The following is a 13,105-nucleotide window of genomic DNA, read 5'->3' as shown; positions in this document are numbered from 1 at the left end:
CTCCCTCCAATAAGGAGACCAAAACTACCCACATTATGCCAGGTATGACAAGGTGTAGAACTGGATGAACATAGCAGGCCGAGGAGCATCAGAGGAGCAGAAAAGCTGACGTTTCAGGTCTAGACCCTTGCATTTCTGAAGAAGAGTCTAGACCCGAAACGTCAGCTTTCCTGCTCCTCTGATGCTCCTGGGCCTGCTGTGTTCATCCAGCTCTTCACCTTGTTATATCAGATTCTCCAGCATCGGCAGTTCCTACTAACTCTGTAACAATTTTAACCCCACAATATGCCAGGTGTGTGATCTAACTAAGGTCCTGTGTAACTGCAGCAGGACATCCCTGATGCTCTACTTGAATCCTCTTATTGTGAAGGCCACATTTGTTTTACCTGCTGCACCGGCATGTTTACCCTCAGTGACTGGTGACAAGGATGGCCAGGTTTCATTGCACATTCTCCTCTCTCAACGTATAGTTACTCAGATAATAATCTGACTTCCTGTTTTGCTCCCAAAGTGGATAACCTCACATTTTCTCAATTATACTGCATCATCACTCCTTCACTGTCACTGTGTTGAATCCTGAAACTCAAGCCCTAACAGCACTGAAGTTATAACTGACCAGTTGGACTACTGCAGTTCAAAAAGGTGGCATATCATTACCTTCTCAAGGGCAATTAGGAATTGACTACAAATGTTGTCCTCTCCTGTGTTGTGTCTCATGGTCAATATGTCAGTATCAGGTCTCATATCCAATCTTGCCAGAGATCACCTGAAGCATGACGTCTTACTGGAAGAACGCTGCTCATATGTCATCTGATGTTTATGTTCAGTTGTTAGCTATAATAAATGTCTGTGGGATTCTTCAATATCAATATCACAAAGGCCACACCCAGGTTCCTTTGTTAGAATGGAACAAGGGATAACACAAGCATTGTGGTCCCAAGTAAAAATATTCTGCTAGAGGCAATATCAAATCATGCCAATCATACACATTATGATTCACTGGGGTACTGCAGTGGAATTCAAACCCCACTATTCCTGGAAATGACATAAATGTTAACATTTAATTAAGGTTCCAATTTTCCCAATTCTCCATAACTGTCTAATTCAGGTTAAAAGAATACATACACCAGGATTTTCCGTTGACAAGAAAAGTACTATTGAATCTAATCAAACTGTTTTTAACCAACCGGAAAAGGTGGACAAGTTGAATTGCTGATCAAAACTCAAACCCTTTCTAAATGTGCATATACGTACCAACAGAACCAAAAAGAGTCAAGGCGAGATGCAAATATTGTGTTGGGGAAGGAAATAATGTCAGAGACATACCAGTTCTGGCACCAGACCAGATCGCAGTCATCAATGATTTGTTATCTGAAAACTTTCTTCCGACTTCTCCCAATTCTTTGTTAATGACATGACATTGTGATATACCAATTCTCAGTCTTTGTTCCCAGGTTGAGAATTTGCCTTTGAAAGTGGTTTATTCCATTTTCCTTCCAACAGACGATATGCAGAGAGAACAACCTGGTGAGAGAAGTCCAGCTACTAGGAATTTTCTTTTATTTCACACAAAATTGAGCGAGAGAGAGAGAGATGCATCCGTTCTCTTCAAGTGCTCGATTTCTTTGCTGCATTGTCCACATCCAAAGCTGTAGCTATCTGCCTAGGATTCAGTGAAATAGGTTGTTGCAACTAAGAAGACGTTTTAATAACTTGTTTTTAAACCTGCAAACACCTTCTTACATAGTTTCCTTGGTTTAAAGCAATATTTTTTCCTAACTTTTAGTCCATAGTCCACAGCAAAAATAGAAGTGATACTTACGTATAAAAAGGGTAAAGAGATAAACTGTAGTCAACATTGATTCAGATTTTGCCTGATCAAATTCCTCAACTTTTTTGAAGGGCAAATTAACTGGATTTTGGAAAAACCGTAAGAAGGCTTTTTGATCATATTCAGATTGTTTGTTATTAATTAAATTGAAACCTCTGAAGATTTAGGCTAAATTATGTGAATGGCTAAGAACCAGCTAAAGGGGAGCATATAATTTTATCAGCGTAGGGAGTATTAAGTAAGGTGTTCCATAGTTCTGCATTAAGACCACTGATATTCTAATTTATTGGAATGATTTAGATTCAGCAACTCAATATAAATTGGTCAAATTTACAAATGACACAAGAGATAATGTTAAAATTATGGAATAAGTTGACAATATCTCATTAGGTGGAACAATGACAAATGCAATTTCATGCAGCTAAGCATAATGTGCTGCACATGCAACTAAAAATAGGCAACATATAAATTCAATGAACAGTGTTGAAATAGCTAATAGTGAAGCTAAAATAAACAAAGATGCCTTAGTAGACTCAATGCTATATAGTTTCAATCAATCAAGAACATCAATCAATACACCCAATCGATTGTTGAACTACATAGCCAAAATAGTAAAATGTAGTTTCAAAACTTATTCTCAAACGGTGAAATATTCTGTAAAGTAGAACTGGAGGACACACGTTCTGACCAGTAAATGGTATTTTTAGGACTTTTATTGGGATTCTTCCACCTTTTAAAAATTCTCTCATGGGATGTAGGTATCACTTGCTGGGCCAGCATTTATTTCCATTCCTTAGTTACCTTGAAGCAATCAGCGAATAGCATGTGGAAAGGTCTTTTCAGATAAAGCAGTGGAAGTAAAAACCCTTTGAACACTTTCACAAAGAATTAGATAATAAAATTAACATCATCTGTGTGGATGCATTAAGATAAACTGAATGGCCTTTCACATCTGTATGATCTTGTGACTCATTACAAGCAATGCCAACAGAGGATCAATCTTGCATTAAGAACATGATAAAAGAGAGCCATGCTTAGATTTTGTCTGCAATTTTTAAAATTTCATTTCTCAAAGTTTTCAAGTATAGTAATCATGTTCCTGGGGATCTTTCCATGAGTCTATTTTTTAAAAAATTCCTTTTCTAAGTGCGAGTTGCAATACTTACTGTTGTCTCAGTCATTTCTTTCATGCCTGAGGGTTTAAAATAAATAATATGCATTTCTTTCATGCCTGAGGGTTTAATATAAATAATATGCATTTGCAGTAGCTGCAATAATTATCCTTTTATTCTGTTAATTGCTTTAGGACACAAATGTTCTAATATTCAACTTAAATAAGAGGTGTCCTTACACTAAGTATCAAAAATGTTGAAATCAAATCTTGACAATATCCCAGGATAAGTCATCATGATAGTTATCACCAGCATTTTTTCCCCATAGTACAAGAATCCACCAGAACAAAATTACCACTAAAATATGGAAGTTGTTTTTAATAAGATATTAGTAAGAACAGAATGATTTTTGAATTAATTTTGACATTTTCCATGAATTAATGTTTTAAGATTTAATTTTTACTTTGGATTTTTGAAAAGGAATAGGCATTTTGTTTGTGCAATGCCAACACAGTAGAACACTTTGTTATTTTAAATTACATTGCTATTCACATCAAGATAACCAGTTTCACCCTCAAGGACTGTTTCTGAGATCCAAGTGTCATTATTCCTTAGTTTGCAGGCAACAATGGAATGAATTATTTTAAAGCAAATGGTACTTTGTGAGCCATTTATTGATATAATTCAGAACAGAAGCCCCATCCACTCCAAGAGGTCATTTTTCTCTTCTTCCTTCAGAAATGTATGTGCACACATTGCTGCCTCTAAGGCCTTTGTAACCCATAACTCATATTGAATTCTTGTATCTGCACAAACTACACACTTAATTGAAAGCCGGTGTCTTGCTTGTTTTTAGAACATCTCACACATCAATATGTGAGATTCCACCTTTGGCAAAAGATTTGTTTAATGCCATGGCTTGTGATGAACAACCAACACAAATAGTTTTGCATTATTTCGTCTCTAGGATTATATTTATAGAATGACATTATTGGCAGTGTGTTTCAAATTGCTTAGGAATTTTCTTTTTCTGTAAATATTAGGAGGTGCAAAGCAAAGCAATTGCTTCACAGAGTAAAGCATAGTTCAAAAGCCAAACATATATTGTAAGGAAAAAAAAACTTATCATGTATCATACAACATTCCTCAGAGTAATAAGCAGCCCACCATATGGGCTCAATGCAATATCTACAGATCATTGATGTGAGCTCTTGGGCTGCCTGTTATTGTGGCTTCTACATGAAGGTGATAATTTGTCAACTTGAATGTTCTTTAACCTCGCTAAAACATTTGTGTGTAGTGATTAATGGTTTAATTAGTAATTTTTTTGCAGGTAACCTAGACGCTTGCTCCCAATTTGAAGATTTTCTGAAGCTGATACAAAGTATTTGTGGCATTTAATATTGTAGAGAGTAAGTCAGCCTAAGACTGTTACAATGTACGACTCAAATATGTAGTCTGTGAAGCTGTTCCATCCGAATTGATGAATATGGGTGGCATTTATTACAATTTAAACCTTTATACTACATATGTTCTAAGTGTAAATCAGGTCTTTAATTTAATGATTTCCAATATACAAATAACTAGCCATTAACAGGTCCAGGCAGTGGGCTGTGGAAGGGATCATTTTGTTTCTTTTGTGGGTACATCTGTACCCAGGTATCCTTGCACAGGAACCAGTCAGTGTCCTCAGGTAGACTTGAGGCCGTATACATCAAGTGGGCACTACTGGGACGAGAGTGCTTCATCAAGCACTGGACCAACATGTTCATTGAAATTTTTCTTTGAAGATTTAATGTTGGCTACAGCTCCCATTTAATATCGGCTTCTTTAACTTAACCAGCCACTTACTTAATTTGCTCATTCGAGCACCTGAATGAATGTGTAAAGGACCTATAGATGATTTAGTGAAGGGATGAAAAAATGTTCAGTTATGTGGAATCTGGATGTAGAGAAACAGAAAAGAAAAAAAATGTATACAAAGGACTTCTTTTTTAAAAAAACATTCACAGGATGTGAGTGTCATTGGCTGGGCCAACATTTATTGTCCATCCCTAGTTGCTTCAGTGGGTAGTTAGGAGTCAACCATGTTGCAGCGGGTCACGTGTAGGCAAGACCAGGTGTTGTGACATGGAGACAGACAGCTGAACAAATCAGTCTTTCCACCTCTGTATTCATAACAGAGTAAAATTAAAACTATCAAAGACCCTCAATAGCTACACTAATGGTTTCTAATCAGACTTGAGAAAGAGATGGACTAGTGGTGTTATCGCTAAGCTATTAATCTAGAGACACAGGTAATATTTTGGGGACCTGAATTCAAAACCAGCCACCACACATGGTGGAACTGGAATTCAATAAAAAAGAAACTGAAATTAAGAATCTACTAACGGCTGTGAAATCATTGTCGATTGTCAGAAAAACCCATCTGGTTCACTAATGTCCTTCAGAGAAGGAAATCTGCCACCCTCACCTGCTCTGGCCCACATGTGACCCCAGACCCACAGCAATTTGGTTGACTGTCAATTGTCCTCTGAAATGGGCTAGCAAGTCTTTCAATTGTACCAATCGCTACACAGTCTCAAAGAAATGAATCCAGATAGATCAACTGGCATCGATCTAAACACCAGAAAAGACAACGGCAGAAACAGCCCTCTTGACCTTACAAAGTCCTTCTTACTAGCATCTAGGCACTCGTGCCAAAATTGGGAAAGCTAGTCTCATAGACTAGTCAAACAACAGCCTGACATAATGATACACAGGAAACGATGGTTTCATCCTTGGATATGTCCTGTCTCACCGGCAGGACAGATACAGCAGAGGTGGCGACACAGTAGTATAAAGTTGGGAGGGATTTGCCCAGGAGGTCTTCAACATTGACTCTGGACTCCATAAAGTCACATTGCTTCAGGTTAAACGTGGACAAGGAAACCTCCTGCTGATTATCATGTAACATCCTCTCTAAGTTGATGAATCGGTTCTCCTCCATGTTGAACACTTGGAGGAAGCACTGAGGGTGGCAAAGGAACAAAATGCACTCTGGGTGAGGGATTTCAATGTCCATCACCAAGAGTTGCTCGGCAGCAGTACTACAGATCGAGCTGATCAGGTCCTAAAGGATATAGCTGCTGGACTGGGTCTACAGCAGGTGGTGAGGGAACTAACAAGAAGGAAAGACATACTTGACCTTGTCCTTACCAATCAGCCAGTTGCAGATGTATCTGTCCATGATAGTTTTGGTAAGAGCGACCATTGCTCAGTCCTTGTGGAGACAAATTCCCACCTTCACATTGAGAATAACCTCCATCGTGTTGTGTGGCACTATCCCCATGCTAATTGCGACAGATTTCAAACAGATCCAGCAACTCAAGACTCGGCATCCATGAGGCACTGTGGGCCATCAACAGCAGCAGAATTGAACTCCAGCACAATCTGTAACCTCATGGCCCAGCAAATTCCCCACTCAACCATTACCATCAAGCTAGAGGATCAAACCTGGTTCAAAGGACAGTGCAGGAGGGCATGCCAGGAGCAGCACCAGGCATACCTGAAGATGAGTTATCAACCTGGTGAAGCCACCAAAAAAGACTATTTGTATGCTAAACGGCATGGGTGGCAAGTGATAGACAGAGCTAAGCGATCCCACAACCAACGGATCAGATCAATGTTCTGCTATCTTGCCACATCCTGCTGTGAATGGTGGTGGACGATTAAACAACTCACTGGAGGAGGAGGGTCCACAAATATCCCCATCCTCAATGATGGAAGAGCCCAGCACATCAGTGCAAAAGATAAGGCTGAAGCTTTTGCAGCAATTTTCAGCCAAAAGTGCTAAGTGGATGATCCATCTCAGCCTCCTCCAGTGGTCCCCAGCATTACAGATACCGGTCTTCAGCCAATTCGATTCACTCCATGTGACATCAAGAAATGATTGGAGACACTGTATATTGCAAAGGCTACAGGCCCTGACAACACTCTGGAAATAGTACCGGAGACATGTGCTCCAGAAATTGCCACTCCCCTGGCCAAGCTGTTTCAATATAGTTACAACACTGCATCTACTCAACAATGTGGAAAATTGCTCATGTATGTCCTGTATATAAAAAGCAGGAAAAATCCAACCCAGCCAATTACCGCCCCATCAGTGTCCTCTTGATCATCAGTAAAGTGATGGAAGGTGTCATCAACTGTGCTATCAAGCAGCAGCTGCTCAGAAATAACCTGCTCAGTGACACCCAGTTTGGGTTCAAACATGGACAAAAGAACTGAATTCCAGAGGTGAGGTGAGAATGACAGCCCTTGATATCACGGTTGCATTCAACAGAGTGTGGCATCAAGGAACACTGGAAAAACTGGAATCAATGGGAATCCGGAGGGTGGGGGGGGGGGGGGGGGGGCGTGCAAACTCTCCAGTAGTTAGAGCCATACCTGACACATAGGAAGATAGTCGTGGTTGTTGGAGGTCAGTCATCTCAGCTCCAGGACATCGCTGCAGGAGTTCCTCAGATTAGTGTCCCAGGCCGAACCATTTTCAGCTGCTTCACGGAAGTGGAGATGTTTGCCAATGATCACACAATGTTCAGCACCATTCATGACTCCCCAGATGCTGGAGAAATCCACGACCAAATGCAACAAGATCTGGACAATACCCAAGCTTGGGCTGACAAGTGGCAAGTAACATTCGTGCCACATAAATGCCAGGTTATGACCATCACCAATAATAGATAACCTAACTATCGCCCCTTGACCTTCAATAGTTGACCAGAAACTCAACTGGACTCAGCACGTTAAATACACAGTGGTTACAGGAGCAGGTCAGAGGCTAGGAATACTGCAGCGAGTAACTCACCTCCTGACTCTTCAAAGCCTATCTGTCATCTACAAGGCACAAGTCAGGAGTGTGATGGAATACTCCCCACTTGCCAGAATGAGTGCAGCCCCAACAACACTCAAAAAGCTTGATGTCATCCAGGACAAAGCAGCCCACTTGATTGGCACTACATCCACAAGCATCCACTCCATCCACCACCGATGCTCAGTAACACTAATGTTACTGTTTTCTAAATGTACTGAAGAAATTCACCAAAGATCCTCAGACAGCACCTTCCAAACCCATGACCATTTCCATCTAGAAGGGCAAAGGCAGCAGATATATGGGAACATCACCACCTTCAAGTTCCCCTCCAAGCCAGTCGCCATCCTGACTTGGAAATATTTTGTCGTTCCTCCACTGTTGCTGGATTAAAATTCTGGAATTTCCTCCTTAATGACATTAAGGGCCAACCCATAGCAGGTGGACTGCACCGATTCAAGAAGGCAGCTCACCACCACTTTCTCAAGGGCAGCTAGGTATGGGCAATAAATGCTGACCAGCCAGCGATGCTTACATCCCCGAAAATGAATAAATAAATAAAACTTGTGAATAGCAAGTCCCATATTTTGTGAATAATTAATTCCAGACACTGGTTTTGTATCTGAAAGGAAAGGACTTAACAACTTATTAAATACACAATAACTTCAGCAGAGAAAAAAATAAACACGGTAAGCTAAATATTGTCTACATTTTAAAGCTGGCACATTTGTTTTTGGCCCCTATTCACACAAAAGACAGACGGACAAACACAGTTAATGGACAAATAGAAGAAAATAACAAAACTGGACAGATTACTTAAATGGTTTTAATAATACATTGCTTCATAAGCATAGATGCAAACTCCTTGGTTGCTTTTCTGGAAACATTGAGCAGGGTCACCTTTTTATTTCATTCGGGCAAATCCAGTTACGCTTCTAACTCAGGTTTCTGCTCTTTGAGCTTCTGAAAGCTGGTGTAGGTGATTAGGGAGGGAACTTTCAAATCTTCATGCTGTGTTACCTGCAGTCAAACTCATCTCTACCAGAGAAACACAGTTCAAGCGTGTGAGTTGAGGCTGGTGTAGAGGATGATAATATAGCCAAAAATGAACAAATAAATGCATAAATATGTTTACAATACCTATATATACTAGGGTGGTAGCATTTAACCCTTCAAATCAAGCAACAGAGGGAGGGATTCCTATTTTTGGAGCACTAGGCAAAGGAAATACAGATAGACATCTCCTGAACAAGTTTAGTCCAATGGGATGGATTTCTGTGGAGTGAGGAAGACTCTGTAGACTTTTAAAACTGGTGGTTAGTGTTTCTGGAATGCCCAGCCCTATTCTCAACAGCCAAAATTTATGTCAAGACTGGACAAGAATGTGCACTAAGTATTCTCAGTAAAATTTCTGAGCTGCTGCCAATCTTGTCACGGAGAGGAATATAATATAGTTGCATAACAACAGACATGATTTAAGGAAAGGCAAGACAGAAGACTATATATTTCTGGGCAATTTCATACAGTAAGCACTTATAACAATTATATATTGAATGGTACAAAAGTCCAATCCATTCAGTTAAAATTAAGGAATAAGAAGGCAACTGTTATGTTTATTATAAACAAGCAAACTGAGGAAATGAGCTCGAGGAAGAAATCTGTAGACAAATCAGTGAAATTTAAAGAAAAGGTAGGGCTGTAATAATGGGTGACATTAATTAATCAAGGATGGATTTAGAATAAGTAATGGTAAATGGCTGAGAAGGAGAGGAGTTTTGCTGAATATATTCAGGATTTTTCCTAAAACTATTTATCTTAGTCTCAACATGTAAGGAGGCATTGCTGGATCCAGTCCTAAAAAAAGTGCATGTGGTAGGCGAGTATTATGTGAATTTGTGAACAACTGAGAAATGACAACTAGAACAAAAGAGTTACAATGTCAAAAAATGGAAAGGGGAAAGGGCTGTCAAAAACAAAGGTAATTGACTAGAAAGAAAAGAAAATCTCATTTCCACACTCAAAAGATGCTCCACTGGTAATGGGGCTATAGCTCTCAGCTTTTGGGCTGCAACAGAAGCTATTGGAGGCGACTGAGAACCAGGGTCACAGGAGACTGTTATAAGAGGTAATGATAAACTATGATCTAAGCTGAAGCTCCACCATGCCAATCTTTAACACAGCCACAAGCTGGACGATCGGGCATTTCAGGGCAGGTTAGCAGCCAACAAGGTGACAAAGTCTCCTGATGGAGACATATGTGACTAATCTACCTCTTGTTACTTATAGTTAGGATTGTTAAGAGCTAACATAACCTATATACAGATACTGAGATATAATAAATTGTATCATGTAAGACGTGAGCCTCTTCTGCTCAGAGTTATGCATGGTCGTCCTCTACCAGATTACCAATAGCTCCTCAGAATAACATAGGAAGGAACATTTGTTGGCAGCACTCCACCTCAATCACAAATGGTTAGTACCCAAGCATCACATCATGTGTTAACATGATAATAGTGATGGCTTGCACATCACTAAAACTCTCCAGGAAGATAGTCATTTGTGCTCTTATTGTTGAATATCTTGCACCTCCCTGAACTCTTCACCTTGCTCATATAGCCACTATGATCCCTGAGCTTTTATTCCGGTTCTTTCCAACGGCAACTGCAGGCTTTGGTGACACTTCAAAAAAATGGCATCTCACTACTCTATCTCATGGTCTCCAAAGCCATCTTTGCCAAAGCTGGACACCACATCCTTCCAATAAGTGGATGGTGTTTCACAGGGGAAAAAGGCTTCACCTCCATGGCTCCATTCCTCCAAGTTAAAGGTACCATTGATTACTCATGTGGTAGCCAGTGACCAACCTGTGAGTTCCATCAGTAGGTCCGGTTTTCAGTCCTTCACGGTATAGCCAATCTGCAAACATAACGTGAGCTACCTCTATGTGTGTACACTTTCCTTGTCACTGTAGAATTCTTTCATTTCCCACCAGTCTAATCTGCTTCAGATCTTCACTTCAACTCCCAAAGTGTACAGATGGATCCTTATGTAGAAAAAGTATCAACTAAAGATCTGGCCACTCACCACTTTATATGCTTCAGATAGAGGTTTGGCAGAGTTGAAACAAGCAATTCTACCTGCCCAGTAGGACAGCCATTGAAGTAGTCCATAGTAATATAGTAGTCCATAATAAGTACACTTCTAGTATTTGAAATAGTTGAGACATCACCTTCAATACCCTCCTGCAAGGGTTGTGGTCATTGTGGTCATCTCCTGTTCTCTTCAAAGTATTGTTTTTCAAGTGTATTGTGGGCCTTGAGGACTGTGAGTCTCTGCAAGGAGACAGTACACTGGGGAGAAGACCAGGCCCAGGAAGTGAGGCAGGAAGAGGGACTGGAGACAGAGGGAGAAAATACAGAAGAGAGAGATGAACCAGCTACATAACAAGGTGGCCACATCCTGTTGGTCTTTAGGAAAATGATCTCAAGACTTTAAGAGCTGAATTCAGGATTCCAGCCTCCAGAAATTCTGTGAGATTTTGTTTCCTTCCAATATAGGTGGAGGCTTCATCACCAACTACAGATCTCTTCCCCCCAGGACAACTAGCATACTCAGTGATGGATATTGGAGGTGTGGGTCCAAATAAATTCCTCACTTCATCTGACCTACCACTACTCTCACTTCCACATCAATTAACACTTCAGCTCCATTGAAATCTCAACTTTATTTCCCACCAGTTTGTGGATTTCTAACCGACAATAGACCCGACTACGGTTTCCCACCTCCACGGCAAAAAATTCAGCACAAAATCAGGTTTGTCAAAAGAGTTCAATAATGGGAATTCTCAGCTGGAGAATTCTCCAAGGGTGGAAGACATTGCTCGTGGATTGAATAATGAATGGCAAAGGAGCATCAGTGAGAAAGTTGTCACATATAAATATGGAAAGGGGACCAGACTGATGAGTATGTACCCCAGAATGCTGAATGAGTATGAGGAAGAAATAGCAGAGTTCTGAAAACTTTTCATATACTGTTGGATGTGAACTTTGAAGTTAGCAATGTGACATCTTCGTTCATGAAGGAAGTAAAGGAACTCATGGCTAATAAGAATAGGTAACTACTTGATGTCATAATGAGGAACAACTTGGCAACCATTTAGAAAGCCAGGCAGACCATTGTCAGGGTCTGAGCAATGTGGACTTTGGCGAGATTTGTAACTGAATCGAGTGTGTAATAAACTTCTGTTGTTAAAGAAACTGAATGACCACTATACGTTTCTGATGCATACTGGAGGGTGGGGACTATGGCTGCTGTGGAGACAATGAGCTTGGTGCTGAGTTTAAGGTCACGGGCTTTGAATACTCTGTTCCTCAGGCATCCAAAAGTTGAACTGGCTTATTGGAGTCGATGTTGGATTTCATCATCACTGTCTGCTTGTACTGAGAGAAGGCCCCACTGTAGATGACTTGAAGGAGGTGGACCAGCATCCATAGATTCATGATACACCTGACTCAGAAAACCAGAATACCACAAGAAAGAAAGGACATGTTTTCACAGAGCAGCCATTTTCCTTGATGGGAATTCATGAGATTAAATATCTTCTAGATGTTGTAAGGAGGCAATTACCTAATCTAGCAGGGAAGATTTCCTCTGTAAAAGATTTTCTCAGGCAATAGAGTGGAGAGACAATTTACAACCCCTCAAGGTCAAGGTCAGAACCAAGTTCAACAATCATCAATCCAAAGACCTACCAATCTTCCAAAAACAAAGAGAATATATTCTGGAAGTTTCATGAACTATGCTGTGAAATCCACTCCTCTACTCCTATCTGAATTCCAATCACCATACCCTGACTGCAAGTGGGTTAGCCATTGATAATTCCTTCTGTGGTCTCTAAGAGTAAATAAAAAAACAGAGCAAAGCTGTCTTTAACGCAGCCAATTCTTCATTACATTTGTGAAAGAATACCAATTTCAAAGCTGGAAGAAGGAAAATAACTACTGAAACTGCTTTGAAACTTGAGATAAGAATTCCTTGTGTTTTTGCATCATGATATTCTAAATGCCTTCATGAAGATCTCCACTGTTTTGTATAACTAGTTTAGCTGTAGTGCATTCCTTCAGAAATTCATGAGATTTAAATAGACGTACCAAAGAAAGGAAATGTTCACAAACAGTTTTGATTTTGGTAGATATGCAAGGAGAAGAATTCTACACTGAGTGTAATTATTCACAAACAATTTGAATTTTTTTGTTTTTGAAGATTATTTTGTCATTTCTTTCTTCCTTCTCTGTGAACTCTCTGTAAAAC

This window comes from Rhincodon typus, chromosome 19 (assembly GCF_021869965.1).
Source record: "Rhincodon typus isolate 14 chromosome 19, sRhiTyp1.1, whole genome shotgun sequence".
NCBI lineage: Eukaryota > Metazoa > Chordata > Chondrichthyes > Orectolobiformes > Rhincodontidae > Rhincodon > Rhincodon typus.
The sequence above is the reverse complement of the archived record's forward strand: the minus strand, read 5'-3'. Positions refer to the sequence as shown.